This window comes from Phyllostomus discolor, chromosome 6 (assembly GCF_004126475.2).
Source record: "Phyllostomus discolor isolate MPI-MPIP mPhyDis1 chromosome 6, mPhyDis1.pri.v3, whole genome shotgun sequence".
Taxonomy (NCBI): domain Eukaryota; kingdom Metazoa; phylum Chordata; class Mammalia; order Chiroptera; family Phyllostomidae; genus Phyllostomus; species Phyllostomus discolor.
Window position 1 is genome coordinate 85,527,290 of NC_040908.2, and position 21,719 is coordinate 85,549,008.

General features: G+C 37.6%; 1 pseudogene; it reads left to right on the forward strand.

Annotated features, from left to right (window-relative positions):
* Positions 1 to 2,012: 2,012 nt before the first annotated feature.
* On the forward strand, positions 2,013 to 2,720 carry LOC114500602 (annotated as a pseudogene).
* The last annotated feature ends 18,999 nt before the right edge of the window (positions 2,721 to 21,719 follow it).

The following is a 21,719-nucleotide window of genomic DNA, read 5'->3' on the forward strand; positions in this document are numbered from 1 at the left end:
GCAGTCTTTGTTCTGAGGGTGTCTATCTGTCTCTGAAAACATGAACTTCACTTTTGACATCAAACTTCAGTGCCTGACCTAGACAAAGGGGCAGATGTCACATCAATATTTATCCAGTGACACTTCCCACATAAAGATCAGATCCCAAAAGACTGTATCCTTCAAGATACATCTGAACTGGAAGTAAAATATTCCTTACCACCACCCCAGAATATGAGTAGGAAAGTTGCTTTGGCACTGATCACAAAAAATTACTTGAGAAATTATAAACACAAGCAGCTCTTAAACAGATTTATAGCTGAAATTCACATAATTTGGTTGGCGATTGGAAAAAAAGAAAAGAAAACCTTGTAGTGTAAATTTAATTAACCTGGTTCTAGTCTGGCAGTTTCCCTAAGCATGCAGAAGTAAAACTAAGTCCTCTTTGAAGAATGCATCCTCATGCTATGCCTCAAACAGTCCCTAAAAATATCTATGAGGGCAAAGATATTCACACAGTCAAAAATAATAAGACAGTTAAAGGAATGAGAACCAGCAGAGACAACAAAAAGCAGAAACAGATCCACAAAGATTTCAGGTATTAGAACTATCTGGCTATATAAAATACAATCACCCTTGCTATATTTAAAGAATTAAGGACCAGTTTTAAATATCTGCAATAATTCTCTGCAAGGAAACTATAAAAATTATATCATATGTTTTTTAAATAAATAGAATATTTAGGAACTTCCTGGAATAAAAACAATGGATGGGTGGATATAACAGCTGACAGACATAATAGCTAAATAAAGAACTTGTGAATTAGGTAAGACAGAAGAAATGATTCAGAACATAGAACAGAGTCCCAGCAAGAAAATGGATAGAGAATACAGGAGTGGCAATATTTGAAATTATGATAGCTAAGAATTTTACAGAATTAATGAAAAACACCAATACACTGATTTAAGAAGCCAAATAAATCCTACGGATGACTAAACGGAAATCCATACTCAGTTCCAACATAGATAAACTGAAGAATATCAAATAAAAATTCTTTTGATCCTAGAAGACAGGTTACTTCAAAGGAGCAATGGTGATGGTGATAACCAGCTTCCCAACAGCAACAGCCACACTCAGAAGTCACAGTGTTATTTCTGTGCACCTAAAAGAAGCAAGAATCTGTCTAGAATTCTACTTATTCTCCCCCCAAAAATATTTTTTAAATGAGGGAGAAAAAAGTATCTTCAAAAAGTGAGGGAGAAAGAAAGACATGTTCAGACCAACAATAACTGAGAATGTACCAGGAGCAGACCTCAACCAAAGGAAATTCTAAAGACTGTACCTCAGGTAGAAAGTAATCTCAGACAGAAGGACTAAAATTGAAGCAGAAATGAAGAACTCAGAATATAGTGAATATGAAGGTAAATTTAATTACTGACTATCTAAAATAATACAATTAAATGCCTCAAGGAATAAAAAATAATTGAAATATATGACAACAATAATATACATATAAGCCAGCAGTGTGGTCAAAAAACCTAAAATAGTCTTATGCTATCAGAGGAAACTAAAGATATCAGATAACTTTACACTTTGGTCAATTACGTACATATATAATACTTTCTCAGGTAACTACCAAAGGAACACAGAGTAAATGTTTCCAAACTGGCTGAAAAAAATGTTTTTAATCCTCCATAAATCCAAACAAATGCAAGAAAGGAGAGTAAAAGAAACATAGAACAGAACCAACAAATGGTAACCACAAATAAGGTGGTAGATTTAAATGCAAACATATCACTAATTACAATAAATATAACTGGATTTATTGCACCAAACAAAATCAAAGCTAGTCCATGCTGGAGGGACATGGACAATGGTGTGGGGGATAGACTGTGAGAGCAGGTAATGGGCTGGGCGGAGAAGGGCAGAGGAGGAAAAACTAGGATAACGGTAATAGAATAACAATAAAAATAAGAAATAAAAATAAGTAAAACCTCACCTCTTCCAACCGCACTGGGCAGGGGACTGTGGCTATGGGCCACATGATCCGTGGGCAGAGGAAGAACACCAGCTCTGTGTTCCCCGCACACGCGAAACACTGCAAGGGCGCTGTGCTTCCGCACACCATGGCCTTCAAAGAGCTGCGGGGCTACCTCGAAGGCATTGTTAAGGATGTCATACATGACCCAGGCTGCGGCGCGCACCTAGCCAAGTGGTCTTCCGGGGTCTGTGCAGATTTGAGCAGTGGACAGAGCTGTTCATTGCCTGCGAAGGAATCCACAATGGCCACTTTGTGAACTGAAGAAAGAAGTCTCAGCTGATGACTGGCAATGTGCTCCCACTAGGCACCATGCCTGATGGCACCAATGTGTGTTGCCTGGGGAAGAAACCTGGTAACGGGAGCAAGCTGGCCTGTGCCTCCAGGAACTATGCCACCATCATCTCCCACAACCCGAAGACCAAAAAGACCGGAGTGAAGCTACCCTTAGTTCCAGGAAGGTCATTTCCTCAGCCAACAGGGCTGGGGTCAGTGTGGTGGCAAGAGGTTGCCACATTCACAGGCCTATCCTGAAGGCCATCTGTGCCTACTACCACACACAGAGATGCCCCTGCTGGACACAAAGTGGGTCTCATCGCTGCCTGCCAGAGTGCACATATATGGGGAACCAAGACTGTGCAGGAGAAAGAGAACTAGGGGTGGGGGCTCAATAAAGTTTGTCCTCCTGCCAAAAAAATACATACATACATACATACATAAATAGCTTCCTATATCAATCTTGCAAGAATGTGTCAAAACCATTAGGATATAGAAAAATTGAGAACAAAAAATAGTGTTTATATAGTCATTTATTTAATGATTATTTAATACCAAACATGTATTTTATACATTTTCTTTAATATCACAATAGAACTTTCTGAAGTACTGTATATATTTAAATGTTTCTAATACTTACAGGTAATCAGTAACATAATTTAAAATAGGACATATTTTCCAAATCACTGAAGAGTATAAAAGGATATAAAACATATTCCATATAGCTCAAGATAGAGAACAAATAAAAAGCAAAGAAGCATAAAAATGGGAAGCATAAAATAGGTGGCAAATATAGAAACAAATAAATCAATCATGAAATAAATATAAGAGCTTAACTACCCTAGTAAAATAAAAATATTCTCCAAATGTGCTACAAATTCAAGTCTTACTCTACGCTCCTACAAGAAATTGACATAAAGGAAAATAGAAAAAAAAAGGGTGTGAAATAAAAGAACGAGTAAAAATTTTTCAGGTAAGTGCAAAACAATGACACACAGGAATGACTGTTTAAATTCTGAAAAGCAAAATGCATTCAATAAAACATAAAATGTCACCTTGTATTTATGAAAGTTACAATCCACAATGAAAATATAGTAGTCATAAATGCTTCTATGTGAAATAAATCAGTGTCAAGCTATAAAGAGCAAAAATTGTTGGAAACATATAAGAATGTTGATACATAATTATAGAATACTTAAACACATTCTTCCCTGATAGAGTAAGAAAATAAAAATAAGTAAAGACAAGGGATATGAATAATAAAATTAATAGGGTTGAATTAATAGAAATGCATCAAACAGTGTATCCTATAATTACCAAATATACCTTCTTTTCATGTGTCCATGAGACATTTATACAAGTTGATAATGAGCTACAAAGAAAGCTGCAATAAGTCCCTAAATGTATATATAACTTAAGCAACATTCTCTGACAACACAGTGAAACTAGAAATTGATAACAAAAATGTTTAGGTTAAAAAAATAGAAATTTAAAAACCCTTTCCTAAATTAGATATCTCAGAGAAAATTCAAAATAAATAAACAGATATATAGATGTATGTATAAAGTGTTATTTATACTAGTGGAATATTTGAAGTAACTAGAACTCAACAACAGAGGTATAGTAAAATATATATTCTTATATAATATCTATAAAGAAAGAAATATATATATAATGATACTTCTATTAGGCAGTTGATAGGAAGTTTCACCAAGAATTTTAATCGCTCTGGCTGGCGTAGCTCAGTGGATTGGGCGTGGGCTGTGAACCAAAGCCTCACAGGTTCGATTCCCAGTCAAAGCACATGCCAGGGTTGCAGGCCACGGCCCCCAGCAACCGCACATTGATGTTTCGCTCTGTCTCTCTCTCTTTCTCCCTCCCTTCCCTCTCTAAAAATAAATAAATAAAATCTTAAAAAATAATTTTAATTGCATGAAAATAACCTCAAGATATAATGTTAAAGCCCTGGCTGGCATAGCTCAGTGGATTGAGTGCAGGCTGGGAATCAAAGCATCGCAGATTCAATTCCCATTCAGGACACATGCCTGGGTTGCAGGCCAGGTCCCCAGTAGGAGGCACACAAGAGGCAACCATACACTGATGTTTCTCTCCCTCTCTTTGTCCCTCCCTTCCCCTCTCTAAAAATAAATAAATAAAATCTTTTTTAAAAGATGTAATATTAATGGTTAAAGAATTGTATTGAATTTTACACATATATTACATAATAAATATTATAGATAACATCAAGTATACATATGTGTATGTTGTATGTTGTGGACTGAAGATTTGTGTCCTACAAAAATCATATCTTGAAGCCCCAAACCATGATGTGGCTGCATTTGGAGATGGGTCCTGAAAGAAGGAACCTGTGTAACTTTCATAATTAGAGTAGAGGTTGGATAGGTAATCAGCAAAAGAAAGAAAAAAGACTTTACTATTAATGGAGAAGGCTGAATCTGTCCATTTTATACTGGGAAAAACTGCTTTTAGATTAGGAGGGACTATGAAAGGACACAGTGAAACTATGGGGGTAATAAATATATTCATTATCTTGACAACGGTGACAGTTTCACAGGAATATACATGTCAAAACTTATCAAATTGTATACCTTAAATATGTGCAGTTTCTTGTTCCTCAATTTTTTAAAAATCTAAATGGCCTGCCAATGAGGAATCAGCCTGATCCTAATGAGAAGCTCTTGAACTCAAATTGCTGACCCCATGCACCACCCTATGCACCACCCTATGCACCACCCCCACCACCCACCAGGACACATCAATCCCAGTTATGTGCTTTAAGCACCACCTTGACTACCCTCAGGTCTTTCTTAAATTAACTCTTTAGACAAAGATCTAAAATGAACATGAAGTTAAAAAATAAATTTACAATAAATATTTTTATTTTGGATATTTCTGTTAACTCCTTTACCCAAGTAGCTGGAGAAAAGAATCTGTTGCTGTTGTGTATACAAGCATTTATTGACCACCTGCAGGGCTAGCTTCCCTGGGTCAGAGGGGTACAGGGGCAGGGACTAGATAACAATGACCAAAACACAGTCCTGCCCCAGACACACTGTGTCTTGAGCTCAGCATTCTGACAGATAAATCAATAGCTTAGTGGAAGTAAGAAAAATACTACATTAAATAACTGAATTGTTCACTTTTTAAATAATTACACTGTATCACATGGGCAGGCAGAGACTGACACCAAAACTTAAATTAGTGAGCAGGAATATCAGCCTACAAATGAGAGCCCAGTGCCCAATGCAGAGAATGTAAATAGAGAAACCTCACAGGGAGGAAGTGGCAGAAAATAGGCCTAAAAGGAACATTAGATTTTTTAAATAGAACAGAGGTATGATCATATATATGCTTCAGAAAAATAAATCTAGAAGATGGATTGAAGTTGAGATGGGACTAAGGCCCAACAGACAATTTGGAGGTTTCTGCAATTCAAATTCACTAATTAGAAAGAACATAAGCACCCTATGTTCATTGCAGCATTATTTACAATTGCCAAGATATGGAAGCTGTCCAGTATCCATCAGTAGATGAATGGATAAAACAACTATGGGACATTTACACAATGGAATACTACTCAGCTATAAAAAAGAAAATATTACCATTTGTGACAGTATGCATGGACCTGGAGAATATTATGCTAAGTGAAATAAGCCAGTCAGAAAAAGACAAATACCAAGTGATCTCACTCCTATGTGGAATCTAATGAACAAAGTAAACTAACAAGCAAAACAGAGACAGACTCATAGACAGAGAGCAGGATGACAGCTAAGGGGGAGAAGGGCAGGGGATGGAAGGATTGAGCAAAAAGGAAAATGGACTGATGGACATGGAAAACAGTGTGGTTTTTGCCAGGGGGTTGCGGGAAGGAGGCTATAAGGGGACTAAATGGTAATGGGAAAAAATACAATTAAAAAATTTAAATAAATAAAAATTTTTTAATAAAAATCATCTAAAACATGGCTCATGAAATACTGACCCTCTGGGAGGAAAAATTAATCATGTGGAAGTAAAAAACAACTTAATTTGGTTAGTTTCTCTGGATTCTTTTTAAGAAACAAATAAAAAATTGAATTCATCTAATATTACAGTTAAGAACAAATAATAAATTTTATTTAATAAATAAAGAGATACTTTGAATATCCTTAATGTTGGGAAAGGCAGTCTCAAGCACACCCTCTCTGGACCCCCCACTGAGCTGCATAGGAATGGGCTCAGGGCCTGGAACACTGCGTTACTGAGATAAAGAGCCCTAGCAGCCTGCTGAACTGACCAACCCACAAGGGATTATCTCTCCGTATTTCAGAGTCAATGTATGTTCCTTTGCTCTGTTTAAGCATGGGTGCAATATGTCACTTGGCCAACCCCATTGCTATATCTATCCCCTGTGGGGAGGTGACAGAGTCCTTCTGCTCCAGCGAAAGAGGGGTACATGTGAACCAGTTGCCCTGCATTAGCTGTTGAGAAGGACCTGCTGGACATTGGGGATCGATACCAACTATTAGAGTTGATCTTGTTTAGTTTCTTCTTTATGTGAATGAAGCACTGTTCCATCCAGGGCTGTGTTGGGTCTTCCCTGGCATCTCTAATACCAAGATGCAATAGGCAAAAGTGCTCAGGTATCTACTCTTTGTGATAGGTGACAGAAGCCGTTGCTCATCACTTCAAATCAATAATATCAACAATCAGGGAATAAAAGGAAAGGAGAAGAGGAGAAAGGATAGCACAAAGTTGTTGGCACAGTAGATGAAATAAGAAGAGTACTTGAACCAAACCACTGAAATGAAAAACAGAGAGAAGGATACAGGTTTCAACACTATTTAGAACATAGTTTTGATGGACTTAATGATATATTGGATATGAAATACACTAACCTAGTCAATCACAGTGTCTTCTATGCCAGGGTATAGAAGGGTACCCTTATGAAGGGTAACTGTCCAGTCCACCTCATTCAGTGGGATAACAAGTGATCATATTACATATCACACCAACCTGTTCCTCCTGTTACAGGTGATTGGAATGGAATGAGTACCTGATGTAAGGGAAGCATGTCAATGGGCCAACAAGCACTCTGCAATATAGCCTAGTATCTGAAGATGAGTTAGGCCAATCTGATTGCTGATTTCAGAAATCCAAAAACACTGAGCACTGGCCAGGTGGTTCAGTGAGTTGGAGCATTGTCCCATACACCAAAAGATTGCTGTGGATTCGATTCCCCAGTAGGGCACATGCCTTGGTTGCAGGTTTGATCCCTGGTCAGGGCACAAATGGGAGGCAACCAGTTGATAATTCTCTCTTACACCTCTCTCTCTCTCTCTTTATCTCTTTCTCTCCCGTGATCCTTTGTCTCAAAAAAAAAAAAAAAAAGATCAATGAAAATATATCCTCCAGTGAGGATTAACAAAAAAAAAAAAATTTAAGAAACCTAAAACATCGATCATAGAGAAACTGGCAGTGACCAGTAGAATAAGAGGCCCAAAGGACAGCAAGTTCAGGCTAAATGAAAGAGGAAATAGTGTTGGAGTCATGAGAGGGAGAGCATAGCAAGCCAAAGTTACGAGGGTAATCTATGATATAGAGAAAAGATAAAGGATGGAAAAAAGAATAAGGAAGTTAACTGTCAGAGGTGAATACAAGACAGATATTAGAGCCAAAAAATGGCTAAAAAGTTCTACATACTGCAGATCCTGAGGTTTCTAGAACCATCTCGGGTCCAGATACACTCCATATAAAGCCTAACTCACAGCCATTACATCCCACATTCATTTCTGCCCAAACAAACTCCCATTATTCAAGATAAACTGACCATTTCTGTCTTCATGGCAATGTAAAAACATAACTAGAATAAGCAGGGTGAGAAGAAAGAGGATTCAAGGTCGACTGCCAGATTTTAGTGCAGGTGAACAGGTAAACGTTGGTGTCGTCAATTGAAATAGGAAATACGGAAACATGAAAAAGGTTAGGAAGGAGAATGATATACTCATCCTTGGCATCTTGAATTTAAGATGGTTGCGATACTCTCAGGTAGAAGCATCCAGCACAGCTTGTTTTAGAGTTAAAATCCTGGCAAGAGATCTGGGCTAAACATGGAGATTTAATCCTCATCAGCATATGGTTAATAACAAAAATGGTGAGTGTGAATGAAATCAATCAGGGCAAGTGTGTATAGTTAGAAGTATAGAGGGCTGGGGTTGAGCACCAATGGTAGGTGGAGAAAGGGGAGCCCCAGATGAGTGACAAGGTTGGTCAGAGATGTACAGAGAACAACGAATGGGAAAACATAGAGTACACAGTCCAAAAGAACCAAGTTTTAAGGAGGATGCAATCTGAAGTATTAAATGCAAGAAGAAAGTTAATAAGACAAGAACTAAATAGAGTCCACTGGGTTTGGAAACTAGAAAACTACAATAAAAATGCTTTTAATGAAAATGTAAAGATGGAAGGAAGATAACGATAAATTGCAACAAGTATGAGACCATGTCAAAATGTCACAGAAAGGGCTTGTGATTAAGATAGTGGGGCTAGCATCTTAAGAGACCTCCCCTATAAACTCTAAACCTAGGGTGAGATGTGTACATGTGTGTCTCCAAAAAACTGATTAAAATTAAAATCTTAGAGATTACAATTCTCTCTTAAAACCAAGTAGAAGCTACAGTGGGCTACAGTCATAAGATCACTGGGTCCTCAGGGCAACAGGGTGAGAAATGAGCACTGGGGGCTGGGGTTTCAATCCTATAGGAAAAGAAGAGTTTAATATGCCTCCAAGATGACAAAGTACAGTAGCCTACCTCCCTGCACAAAGCTAAGAACTGGAACTGTGTGTGTGCCTACCTAAAAAGGGAAGCTTGAATTGTGGTTAGAATGTGCTTCTTTTTTATGTTGTATAGGTAATGAGAAAAAAAGAAGTCTGAAAATTAAAGGATAAAAACAGACATGCCAGCTATCAGTTAAATATGATAATTTGAACCCATAAATTTACCTCCTCTCCTTCCCAATATCCCAATAAAATGAAAATAAAGGATTTAAAATGCTATAAACCCTCAAGGACAAAGAGAGTAGAAGATGAAAGATGGCACTAAGTGATGGATGACAGAGAAGAGGAAAAGGCATTACCAGACCCAACAAAGCTGAAAAGCAAGTGCATGCACAGGAGGATGCCAGCGTCAGCCCTAAGAAGTTCTCATGCTCTGTAGCACCAGAAGCTATGGATGGCAGGTGTGAGACTGAAAAGGGTGACTAAGTGAAAGTGAAAAGGTAGATCTCAAGTACTCCTTCCCCTCTTTCAGAGCCAAGCAACAACCCTAGGATGAGATGGTTCATTCTATGATAAAACCAAGTCAAAAGGACTCTATATCAAGGATACCAGGCCAACAAAAAAGTGGTGAACAGATCCCTAATTAAAATCAAGATGAGATGAAAGTGAGATTCCTAGCTTCTTTTCAATACTTTGCTCCAAAATATAATCCTAGGTAAACAGATTTCAGATAGGAAATTGGTGAATTATCTGAGAAACTGACAGTCCCAAGAGAACAGGCCTATAGATATTGACACTTGTGAGTTTCAAAGTAAAGCAGCAGGATTCTTGCTTGACCACGCCCCAGTGATACACATCCGTTAACAAGCACCACCCACAATGGAGCTCTCCTGAGTGTCCCACTCTTATATGAAGGGTCAACCAAGGGTATCAAGATTTTTTAATAAATCCTCCAGGATGAAAAAGGAGACCAAATCAAACAGAAAAATAAGAAAATGAAGGCAGTGAGGATAAAATTTTTAAACTGTAATACTTTCAGAGAAAGAAGAGATTGCCATCTGAACATAACATATAAATAGACAGGTTGCCATAAAAAGGAACAGTAAGAAAATAATTAGAAGGTATTGAAATTTTTAAAAAGATTTGGTAACTGAAATAAGAGAAATTCAATAGAAAGTATGAAAGATAATGTTAAGTACTTGTCCAAAAAGACAAAGAAATAGGATATAAGATTAGTCCAGGAGACTGTACATCAAAATGTCCAGAAAGAGAGAACAGAAAATCAGAGGCAATAAAGCTATTTTTTAAAAGTAATATTTTTGAATTCCCCAAAATAAAGAAGTTTCCAGATTTAAAGTTACAACTAGTGTATCATAAAGTTTTTCAAAAACTACCAATGTATAGAATTTCTAAATCTTAGACTATCAAAGCTAAAAGAAAACCTCTCAAAAGCCTAAATGAAGGATGGAAAAATAGATCACATGCAGTCTATCAAGAATCAGCTTCACTGGAAGCCAAAATGCAACAAAACAGTGTCTTCATAAATCCAAGGAAAAATTATTTCAGTCTAGAACCTATAACTGAACAAATTATCAATCAAGTGTAGTAAAAGAGTAGCATAAAGATAACTGCAGAAAGCATGTTTCAAAAATTTACTTTCCATGCACACTTTTCAGAATAGTTAAAAAAGGTACCTTTCAAAATGAGGGAAAAAACAAGGAACAGATAACATATAGGGAAGAAAGGATCTTACACAGGAGGGATGCAGGGAAAAATAAAAGCAGCTGCTCAGTAGAACTAGAAAGCAGCTAGTGCAGAAGGAGCAGGAGAGGAAGGAATCCAGAGAAGGGGAAGAAAGAACAGGTATATATTATCTGACGGGTTTCACTACCTGTAAAGGATTTTACAACTTTTTGGAGTGTTTAGGCAGAATCAGTGATATGTAGCATAGACAACTGAGTAAATTAGAATGCAATTATACATGTAGCAACATGAATTATTTTTAAGAATACAATATTAAAAGGAAGTCATAGAATGTAGGATGTAATAACTTTTATTATTTTCTATATAAGTTCCTAAAACACAAAAATACTACCTATTATTTATTGAAATATATAAATGGAGGTTAAATCATTAAAAAATGGACTAGAATGATGTAAAATTTTATCATTTGATTTTCCTCTGATTAATAAAGAAAATAGGATTGAGGATCAAGGACAGAAAATTTCTACTTAATCTGTGTGGTTTATGCATTTCATTAATTACGAGGTATAATATAGTATAAATGGTTGTTAGCACAAACTATGCAGCCAGATTCTCTGAATTCATATCCTTGCTCTACTTACTAGTCAAATGACCTTCAACATACAACTTTATCACTGTACTACTCATTAACCTCATTTACACAACAGTATCATTCAGTGTACTGAAGTCATGGAATTGTTGTGAGAATTAAATAAATTGAAATATGTTTAAAAATTTAGAATCATGTCTACTGCAAGGGAAATATATTTACTATATAGTTAATTATTTGGAAAAAAGATTTGAATCAAATTAATGATATTCAGTTCTAGTGTTGTATGTATAGAGTTTGTAATATGGGTCCATATATTTCTGGGTGATTTTTACTCAAAAAATTTTAAAAGACATGTACAATTTAGTTAAAAGGAGAAAATATAAATATTTTACCCCCCCCAAAAAGCAATAAAATGTTGTTCTAAAAGTTTAGATGAAAACCATTTTTAGCCAAGATACAATGACTAAGCCTAGATTTACCCACAACTCTAGACAACTAGAAAATTGAACTAAGTATATGAAACAATGGTTTGCAGACATTAGACAAAAAGAGACAGAAGAAAGTATTCCCTGAGAAAAGACAAACAAATAAAGTGAGTCCTATGATTGTCCCAGATTGTTACCTAGAGATAGTTTCCAGACCATAGAACAGAGAAGTGGCATTTAAAATGAGCCCAACATTTCTCTGAGATGAGGAGAGTGAGGCTGGAGTTCAGGGAGACCAAAGGTGCTAGAATTTATATGAAAAAACACTGGAGGGAGAGTAGCTGCACAGAGAAAATGTACCAGAGATCTACAGGTGGGAGTTCTCAAAACTTTGGCTGAAGCATGATCCACACATACGGGACCTGAAACTCTACAGAGAAGTAAGTAGGCTAAACAATTTCAGAGCTCACATTGGGTTACAAATAGTCCATATTATCACTTGCAGTGGTGGGGAGATTTCACAATATATGAGGTATCAGAAAGAGCATTCAGAAAGGTATCTACTTTTGTAGTGAGGCTCACTAACTCTAGATCAAAGACAGATATGAACTGCTCCTGATAAAGCATAAAATTAAACCTGAATAGGGTTGAACTAACTTCAAATAACTTAATTATGTGACAGAGGAAAGTCTAACACTTTCTAAAGGACTACAGCAAAATCCAGTAGTTTACAGCATAAAATTCGTGAGGTCTGGCATCCAAAATTGTCAAGCATATAAAGAAGCAGGAAAATATAAGCCATAACCAAGAGAAAAATCAATCATTAGAAATGTACCCAGAAATTACAAAATTGACAGAATTATAGACAACAATATCAGAACACCTAGTATAAATATATTCCATATGTATAAGAATGTAGAGAAAAAGATGAACATTGGGAAGAAACAAATGGAAAACATAATAGAGACCCAAATGGAACTTCTGAAGACAAAAAAAAATACCCAAGAGTTGAAATTAAAATGCACTGGATCAGATTAGTAGCAGAGTACATATTACAGGAAAAAAAAATGAAACATAGAAGGCCAAAGGTTAAAAGAACAGAGCAGGCAACCAATGAAAAAATACCAAGTGGTCTAAAATTTGTATAATTTAATTCTGAGAAAGAGAGAAGAGGGAAAAAACAGAAAAAAAAATTTGAAGAAAAAATAGCCAAAATATTTTACATCTTATGAAATGACAAATCCACAGATCTAAGAAGGTCCCCCCCAAAAAAAGCCCAAGTAGAATAAATATACAAAAAACCACCCCAGGCTTCCGGCCAAGATGGAGTCATAGGTAGTTACTCTGTGCCTCCTTGTGCAACCAAAACTAAGAACAACAAAAATTTACAAACAAAAAACAACCAGAATAGAGAGAAATCAACCAAAGTCTGACTAACATACATCCAGACCAGTAAGGAGGGGGCGGAGTCGGAGACCTATGGAAAGGGGCCGAGGGGTCCCGGCAGGAAAAATTGGTGGCTGGCAGATGAGGGGCACAGGGCAAAGACAGCAGTTGGTGGAACCCAGAAGCACAGGGGCAGCTGACGGACCAGTGGCAGACCCTGGGCATGGGAGGCAACGAGCAGACACAATGAGGTGCGCAAGGCAGCTGGCTGTCCACAGCCACACATTCGTGTGCAAACTGATCAAAAATGGGCAACAACACAGACCGCACAACCCAGGGACCCAGCTCTGGGAAACAAAGCCTAAAGGCGCCAACTGAAAACACCTGTGGGAGTTGAGGCTGGGAGATTCTCTCAGTCTCACAGGATGCTCCTTGGGAAAAACCCACCCACCGGGGAGGCAGCACCAAAAGGGCCCAATTTGCTTGTGGGAAGCGGCAAAGGGGACTGAAGTCCTAAAGAGAGTGGAGCAGGTGCCATAGTTCCCTCTTGGACCCCGCCCCCACATACAACATCACAACCCAGCAACTGAGGTGCCCCGCCCCAGTGAACAGCTAAGACTCCACCTTTCATACGTAACAGGCTCAACCAGACCAAAGGAAAAAAATAAAATAAAATAAAAAAGATGGCTCCAACAGAGTTCAAAGCCCCAGAGACAGTTTTTTTAAGCGACGGAGAAATAGCCAACCTATCAGATGCACAGTTCAAAGCACTGGTGATCAGGATGCTCACAGAATTGGTTGAATTTGGTCACAAATTAGATGAAAAAATGAAGGCTACGCTAAGTGAAATGAAGGAAAATGTACAGGGAACCAATAGTGATGGGAAGAAAACTGGGACTCAAATCAATGGAGTGGATCAAAAGGAAGAAAGAAATAACTGAACAGAAAAGAAGGAATAAACAAGAATTCAAAAACATGAGGAGAAGCTTAGGAACCTCCAGGACATCTTTAAACGTTCCAACATCCGAATTATAGGGGTACCAGGAGGGGAAGAGGAAGAGCAACAAGTGGAAAACTTATTTGAACAAGTAATAAAAGAGAACCTCCCTAATCTAGCAAAGGAAATGGACTTCCAAGAAGTCCAGAAAGCTCAGAGAGTCCCAAAGAAGGTGGACCCAAGGAGAAACACACCAAGGCACATCATAATTACATTACCCAAGTTTAAAAATAAGGAGAGAATCTTAAAAGCAGCAAGAGATAAGGAGACAGTTACGTAACAAAGGAGTTCACTTAAGACTGTCAGCTGATTTCTCAAAAGAGACCTTGCAGGCAAGAAGGAGCTGGAAAGAAGTATTCCAAGTCATGAAAGGCAAGGACCTACTTCCAAGATTGATCTATCCAGCAAAGATTTCATTTAGAATGGAAGGGCAGATAAAGTGCTTCTCAGATAAGGCCAAGTTAAAAAAGTTCATCATCACCAAGCCCTTATTATGTGAAATGTTAAAGGGACTTATCTAAGAAAAAGAAGATAAAAAATATGAGCAGTAAAAAAAGACATCAAACTCACAGTTAGTAACAACCATACCTAAAACAAAAGCAAACTAAGCAAACAAATAGAACAGAAACAGAACCACAGAAATGGGGATCACATGGAGGGTTAGCAACAGGAAAGTGGGAGGAGGAGAGAGGGGGAAAAGATATAGAGAATAAGTAGCATAGACAATAGGTAGAAAATAGACAGGGGGAGGGCAGAAATGTGTGGGAAATGTAGAAGCTAAAGAACTTATGACATATGGACATGAACTAAAGGGGGGGGAGTGTGAGTGGGAGGGGGTGGGCAGGGAAGAGGGGAGTGAAGGGGGAAAATGGGACAACTGTAATAGCATAATCAATAAAATATATTTAAAAAACACCCCAAGACACAGAACAATCAAACTGCTGATAGTTAGAGATAAGGAGAAAAATCTTAAAAGCATATGGGGGGCAGGAGGGAAGACATTATATACAGAGAAAGAACAATAGGAAATTCATAGACTTCTCATGAGAAGCTATCTAAACAAAAAGAAAATGGAGTGATATCTTTTAAAGTATGAAAAGAAAACATCAATCTACATTTTTATATCCATAAAAGGTATCAAAAATGAAGGCACAATAGACTTTTTCAGAGACACAAATGCTGAGAGAAACCTTCACTACAAGAACTGTTAGAAGTAGCCCAGGCCCGATGGCTCAGTTGGTTGGAGCATCATCCCATACACCAAAAGAAATGTTAGAAGTAGTTCTTCAGGTAGAAGGACAATAATAACAGATGAAAATTTGAGTTACAAAAAGGAACAAAGAACACCAGAAACTGTAAATCTGAATGACTAAAGTTTATTCTTATTTTGAATCTTCTTAAAGGATACTTAATTATTTAAAGAAAAATAATGACAATGCATTATGTTTATAACACATGTAGAAGTAAAATAGATGACAATTTTGAGAGGCACTAAATATGAAAAGGTGCTCAATAACACTAGATTAGAGAAATGCAAGTTAAAACTCAACAAGATACCACTTCACACTCAATAGGATAGCTATTATCAGAAAAATGATAATCAGTGAGTGTTGGTGAGGATAAGAAAAAGTTAGAACCCTTTTGCACTGTTGTTTTGAATATAAATGGTACAGCCACGGTGAGAAACAGTTTGTCAGTTTTTCAAAAACTTAGACATAGAATTACCATATGATTCAGCAATTCTATGCCTAGTTATGTACTCCTCCAAAATTAAAAGCAGAGACTTAAACAGATACTTGGGCACAAATGTTCATAGCAGCATTGTTCACAATAACCAAAAGTGGAAACAAGTCGATATTTATCAAGAAGTGAGTATATAAACAAAATGGGATATATGCATACAACAGAATCATATCATAGCCTTAAAAAGCAATGAAATTCTATGTACTACAACAGACAAACCTTGAAACCATTATGCTAAGTGAAAAAAGCCAGAAACAAAAGAACAAAATTGTATAATTTCACTTATATGAGGTACCCAGAATAGTCATATCCATAGAAACAGAAAGTAAAATAGTGATTACCAAGGGCTGCAGAAAGTGGGGAATACAGAGCTATTGTTTAGTGGATACAGAGTTTCTGTTTGGGATCATGAAAATTTTCTGGAATGGAATAGTGGTGATGGTTGATTAACATGGTAAATGTACTTAATGATACTGGATTATACACTTAAAATAGTTAAAAAGGGATCAGGAAGGAAATAGAAGGCTTAAACAATACTATGGACATTGAACCAAAGAGATAAAGACAGAATGCTCCACCAAACAAAAGCCAAATACACATTTTTCTCAAGTATACATGGAATATTTCCCCAGATAGATCATATATTAGATTACAAAATAAATCATACTAAATTTTTAAATATTTAAACCATACAAGTATCTTCTCTAACTACAATAGAATAAAACTAGAAATCAATAGCAAAAGGATAACTTGAAAATCCACAAATAGGTAAAAATTAAACAACATATTCTTTTAAAAAAATGTCTCAGGAGAGAAGATGACAGAGGAATAAATGGAACTCACACTACCCTCCTCCCAGGGCCAATCTGGAATTTCAACTCAATTGTGGAGAAATCACCCACAGAACAAACAACTGAGCAATGCTGAGAGAGAAGCTGCATAACTTTGGGCAGACAAAAGAATCAGCTTTGGCACAGCTGGTAAGTAAGCACAGTAGAGACTTGAGAGGGCTGGCTGGGCACCCAACGGCTGCAGCCTCTGAGCAATAATTGAGTGGCCTGTTGGATCCCCCTGAGAAGAACAAGGTCTAAACCCTAAGCTAGGATTCCAAGCCTAGAGCACCAGAGCCCAAAAAGTACACAGATAAGAACCAGTAGGGAAAAGCAGCAGGGTTGCTCACTGCCAGAGACAGCTGGAGATGCAAGAGCCATTTAAAGGGCCAACACACAAATTTTCATTTTCAGCCACTTTGCTGCCCTGGGTTCTGATGGAGGTGGGGCAGAGTAGGCAGAGTGGGCCTCTGAGGAGAGACTAAGGACTGAGGCTTTGGAGAGAGAACTGAGAGAGTAGACATGGGGGTCTCAGTGCTCAGTCATTCCCCATATGGCAACAGCCTTTGTGCTTAGGCAGACCACTCCCCTCTGAGCAGCAACAGCCTGAGGAGAAACAACAGCCGCAACCCCAGGAGGGTCTCTGCCCTGGCCCTGTGGTGCTTAAGCCTGACTGCTGAGTGCAGAGTGACCAGATTAACAACCAACGGAGATAGCCACAGACATAGATCCCTGGCCAAGGGGGGACAGAGAGATTTCAGGAGAGAGCGGGGATGGAGGCTTTGGGGAGAGAACTGAGAGAGTAGCCACCACCAGGATCTGGTGCTCAGCCAAACCCCAAATGGCAGCAGCCATCGTGCTCCAGCAGACCATTCCCCTCCAAGCAGCAGCAGCCTGAGTGGAAACGTTAGCTCCAACCCCAGCAGGGATTTGGCCTCACCCTACATTGTTTAAACCTGACTGCTAAATGCAGAGTGACCAGATTAACACCTGAAGTAGACAGCCAGGGACAGCAGATCACTGGTAGTATCAAACAAGCTGCCTAAGGTCAGATGGGGTCAACTTTTGACATCACCAGAGACGGATCCAGAAAGAAAAAAAACAGTGTTAACTACAAGAAGCTACTGAGACAAAAGCCACATGGTCTTCTCCATGATTTGGGATAATTTCTTTCCTGCATAACTTTTTAATATTCATTTCTTGTCCAGCAAGTTTGTACATATTAAGTCAGTAGATTTTATACTAGAGTGTATTTCAATTCACATATTTTGCCTATTTTACCTTCCTCTTCCCTTGCATTATTTCTATTTCAAATTTTGTTTTCTCTCATTACAACTTGTTTCCATTCCATAGTCTTACTATCTCATCCCCATCCAGGCACACAAAACAAATTTTCTATTCAAGGGTCATCTCACATGCTTTTTCCCTGCTCTTAAAATATCCGCATGCTCCCTCGACCTTTAATAATCTTTGCTAGTTAATTGTGGGTAGGATAGTTATTATTGCATTGTTTTGTCAATTTTATCTCTAGAGCTTCACTAATTCTGTATTTAAAATATCAAAGTTTATTTGTCCCCTCTCCTACTCTTTTTTATCTCAAATTTTAATTTTGCCATCTTAGCCTGCTTTTTTTTATTTTTTATATAATTTTTTAAGATTTTATTTATTTATTTTTAGAGAGGGAAGGAAGGGAGATAGAGAGAGAGAGAGAAACATCAATGTGCAGTTGCTGGGGGTTATGGCCTGCAACCCAGGCATGTACCCTGACTGGGAATCGAACCTGCAGCACTTTGGTTCGCAGCCCGCGCTCAATCCACTGAGCTATGCCAGCCAGGGGTTCATCTTAGCCTGGTTTTTTTCCTTATTTCCACTTCTCTTTCATACTGTCCTTTTATCTTCCTTTATTTTCCTTTTTTTTAATTTTACCTACATCTCAAATTTTAATTTTTCCCTCTCTTAGCCTGATTTTTGTTCCTTACTGTTAGTATCCCCTCTCCCTCTATAATTTCAAAATTATTTCCCATTCCTCTAAGCACCTCTTAGACTTTTCTTTCTTTCTTTTTTCCCCTCTTATTCTCATACCACCTATATTAATTTTAGCTCATTTGTTCTTGATAGTACTGTGGTGGATATTTCTCTCCAATTTGGCTCCTATATTTTTATTAATTATTTACTAATTTTCCTTCCTTTTTCTTTCTCTCTCATTCTATTTTTATATTATTTTAATTTCTGTTTAAAATTAATACTATATGCTTCCCTTCTCATACTCCATTACACCTTCTTCATTCCATTTTTTTATTCATGATGTAAATGGTACCTTCTCTTTTTCCATTGCTCCAACTCCCAACTCTTATCAGTGCTCCTCCCTTGCCCTCTGACGATCATTTTTCTTTCAGTAGGTAATCTCATATCTGCTCTCCTTTCTTATAATAGTCTTAATCTCATGCCTGGCTGGCATAGCTCAGTGGATTGAGCGCGGGCTGCGAACCAAAGTGTTACTGGTTTGATTACTAGTCAGGGTACATGCCTGGGTTGCAGGCCATTATGCCCAGCAACTGCACATTGAGGTTTCTCTCTTTCTCTCTCTCTAACTCCCTCCCTTCCCTTTCTAAAAATAAATAAATAAAATCTTTATAAAAAATAGTCTTAATCTCTTTACAACCTTATTACTACTGGTTCATTCACTGTTGATAGTGGGACTGCCAGAGGAAGAAGGTTTTTTGGGGGGTGTGGGTTTGTTTCCTGGGCTTTATGGTTTTCTTCAAGCAGCACCTGAACAACAGCACACAAGATGTAGTGGGCAGAGTGACCCTCAGTAAACCAGCTGGAGGGAAGAACCCACCCAAAGAAAGATCCAAACACAATCAAACCCCAATTAAATCCAGAGAACCAGCATAAAAGGCAAAATGGGCATCCCAAGAGCATACACTTCAGGTGATCAAGGAGAGTGCACCACTGAATCTCACAGCCCTCCTACCATAGAAGTTCACACCACAAACTCAGGAAGTCAAAACACATCAATTTAAAAAGTAGAAATGAACAAGAAGAGTCTTGCAAACAATAGGAAGACAAGGAAACACCCTGAATTGAAAGGAAAGGAGGAATCCTCAGAAATAGTGCTAAATGAAATAGAGGCAAGTCAACTATCAGATATTGAGTTCAAAACAATGGTTATAAGAAAGCTCAATGAGCTCAGTGAAAATTACCAAAACTACAGGAAAACTATGAGGAACTTACTGCAAACTATATCAGCATAAAAAAGAACATAGAAACTATCAACAAGGGTCAAGAGGAAATGAAGAACACAATTTCTGAATTAAGAACACGGTAGAAGGCATCAAAAGCAGGCTAGATGAAGCAGATGATTGAATCAGTGACTTGGATGACAGGGTGGAAAAAAATCTCCCAAAAAGAGCAAAAAAAAGAAAAGTGACTCAAAAAGAATGAAGAGGGGTTAAGGGAAATGTATGACAACATGAAACAGAATAATATCCATATAATAGGAATACCAGAAGGAGAAGAAGAGGAGCAAGGAATAGAAAACCTGTTTGAAAAAGTAATGATGGAAAACTGCCCTAATTTGATGAGAGAAAAAGTCACACAAATCCAGGAAACACAGAGTCCCAGTCAAGAGGAACCCAAACAGACCCACTTCAAGACACATCAAAATTAAAATGGCAAAATTTCAAGACAAAGAGAGAATCTTAAAGGCAGCAAGGGAGAAACAAGAGGTAACATACACAGGAGCCCTGATAAGACTAATAGCTGACTTCTCAACAGAAACATTACAAGCCAAAAGGGAATGGCAAGGAACATTCCAAACAATGAAAAACAAAAGCCTACAACCAAGACTACTCCATCCAGCAAGGCTATCAATTAAAATGGAACATGAAACAAGGAGCTTCCCTTACAAAAGAAGGCTAAAACAATACACCTCCACCAAACCAGCACTGCAACAAATGCTTAAGGGACTGCCATAAGTAGAGGAAGGAAAACAGTGACAGAGGGAGGAACAAAGGTACAAAGGGAGTAAAAGAGCAATGAACAAGTAACTATCAATAGTAACCTTAAATGCAAGTGGGTTAAATGCTCCAATGAAAGACATAGGTTAGCTGAATGGGTAAGAAACATGATTTACACATATGCTACCTACAAGAGACCCACCTCAGAACAAAACACCTACACAGACCAAAAGTGAAGGGCTGGAAACAAATTTTCCAAGCAAATGGACAGGGGAAAAAAAAAAACAGGGTAGCAATACTCATATCAGACAAAATAGACTTCAAGAAAGGAGCCATAAAAAGAGACTCAGAAGATCACTTCACAATACTCAAGGGAAGAATCCACCAAGAAGACATAAACATTGTAAATATATATACACTCAACATAGGAGCACCCAAATACATAAAGAAACTCTTGGAGGACTTCAAGAAAGATATTGACAGCAGCATACTTATAGTAGGGGATTTTAACATCTTGCTGTCAAAAATGGACAGATCTTCCAAACAAAATATCAACAAAGATATTATGGCATTGAACAATGCCCTAGATCAAATGGACTTAACTGATATATAGAGAGCCTTTCATCACAAAGAAGAAAAATACACAGTCTTTTCAAATGCACATGGAACATTTTCAAAGATAAACCACATGATAGGACACAAAACAAGCCTCAACAAATTTAAGAAAATTGAAATCATATCAAGCATTTTCTCTGACCACAAGGGACTGAAACTAGAAACCAACTTCAAGGAAAAAAACCCAAAACACTCAAACTCATGGAGATTGAATAGCATACTATTAAGCAATGAATAGGTCAAGAATGAGATTAGGGAAGAAATCAAAACGTTTCTGGAAACAAATGAAAATGAACTCACAACAATCCAAAATTTATGGAACACAGTGAAGGCAGTCTTGAGAGGGAAGTTCATAGCAATATGGGCCTACCTAAAAAAGACAGAAACATTTCAAACA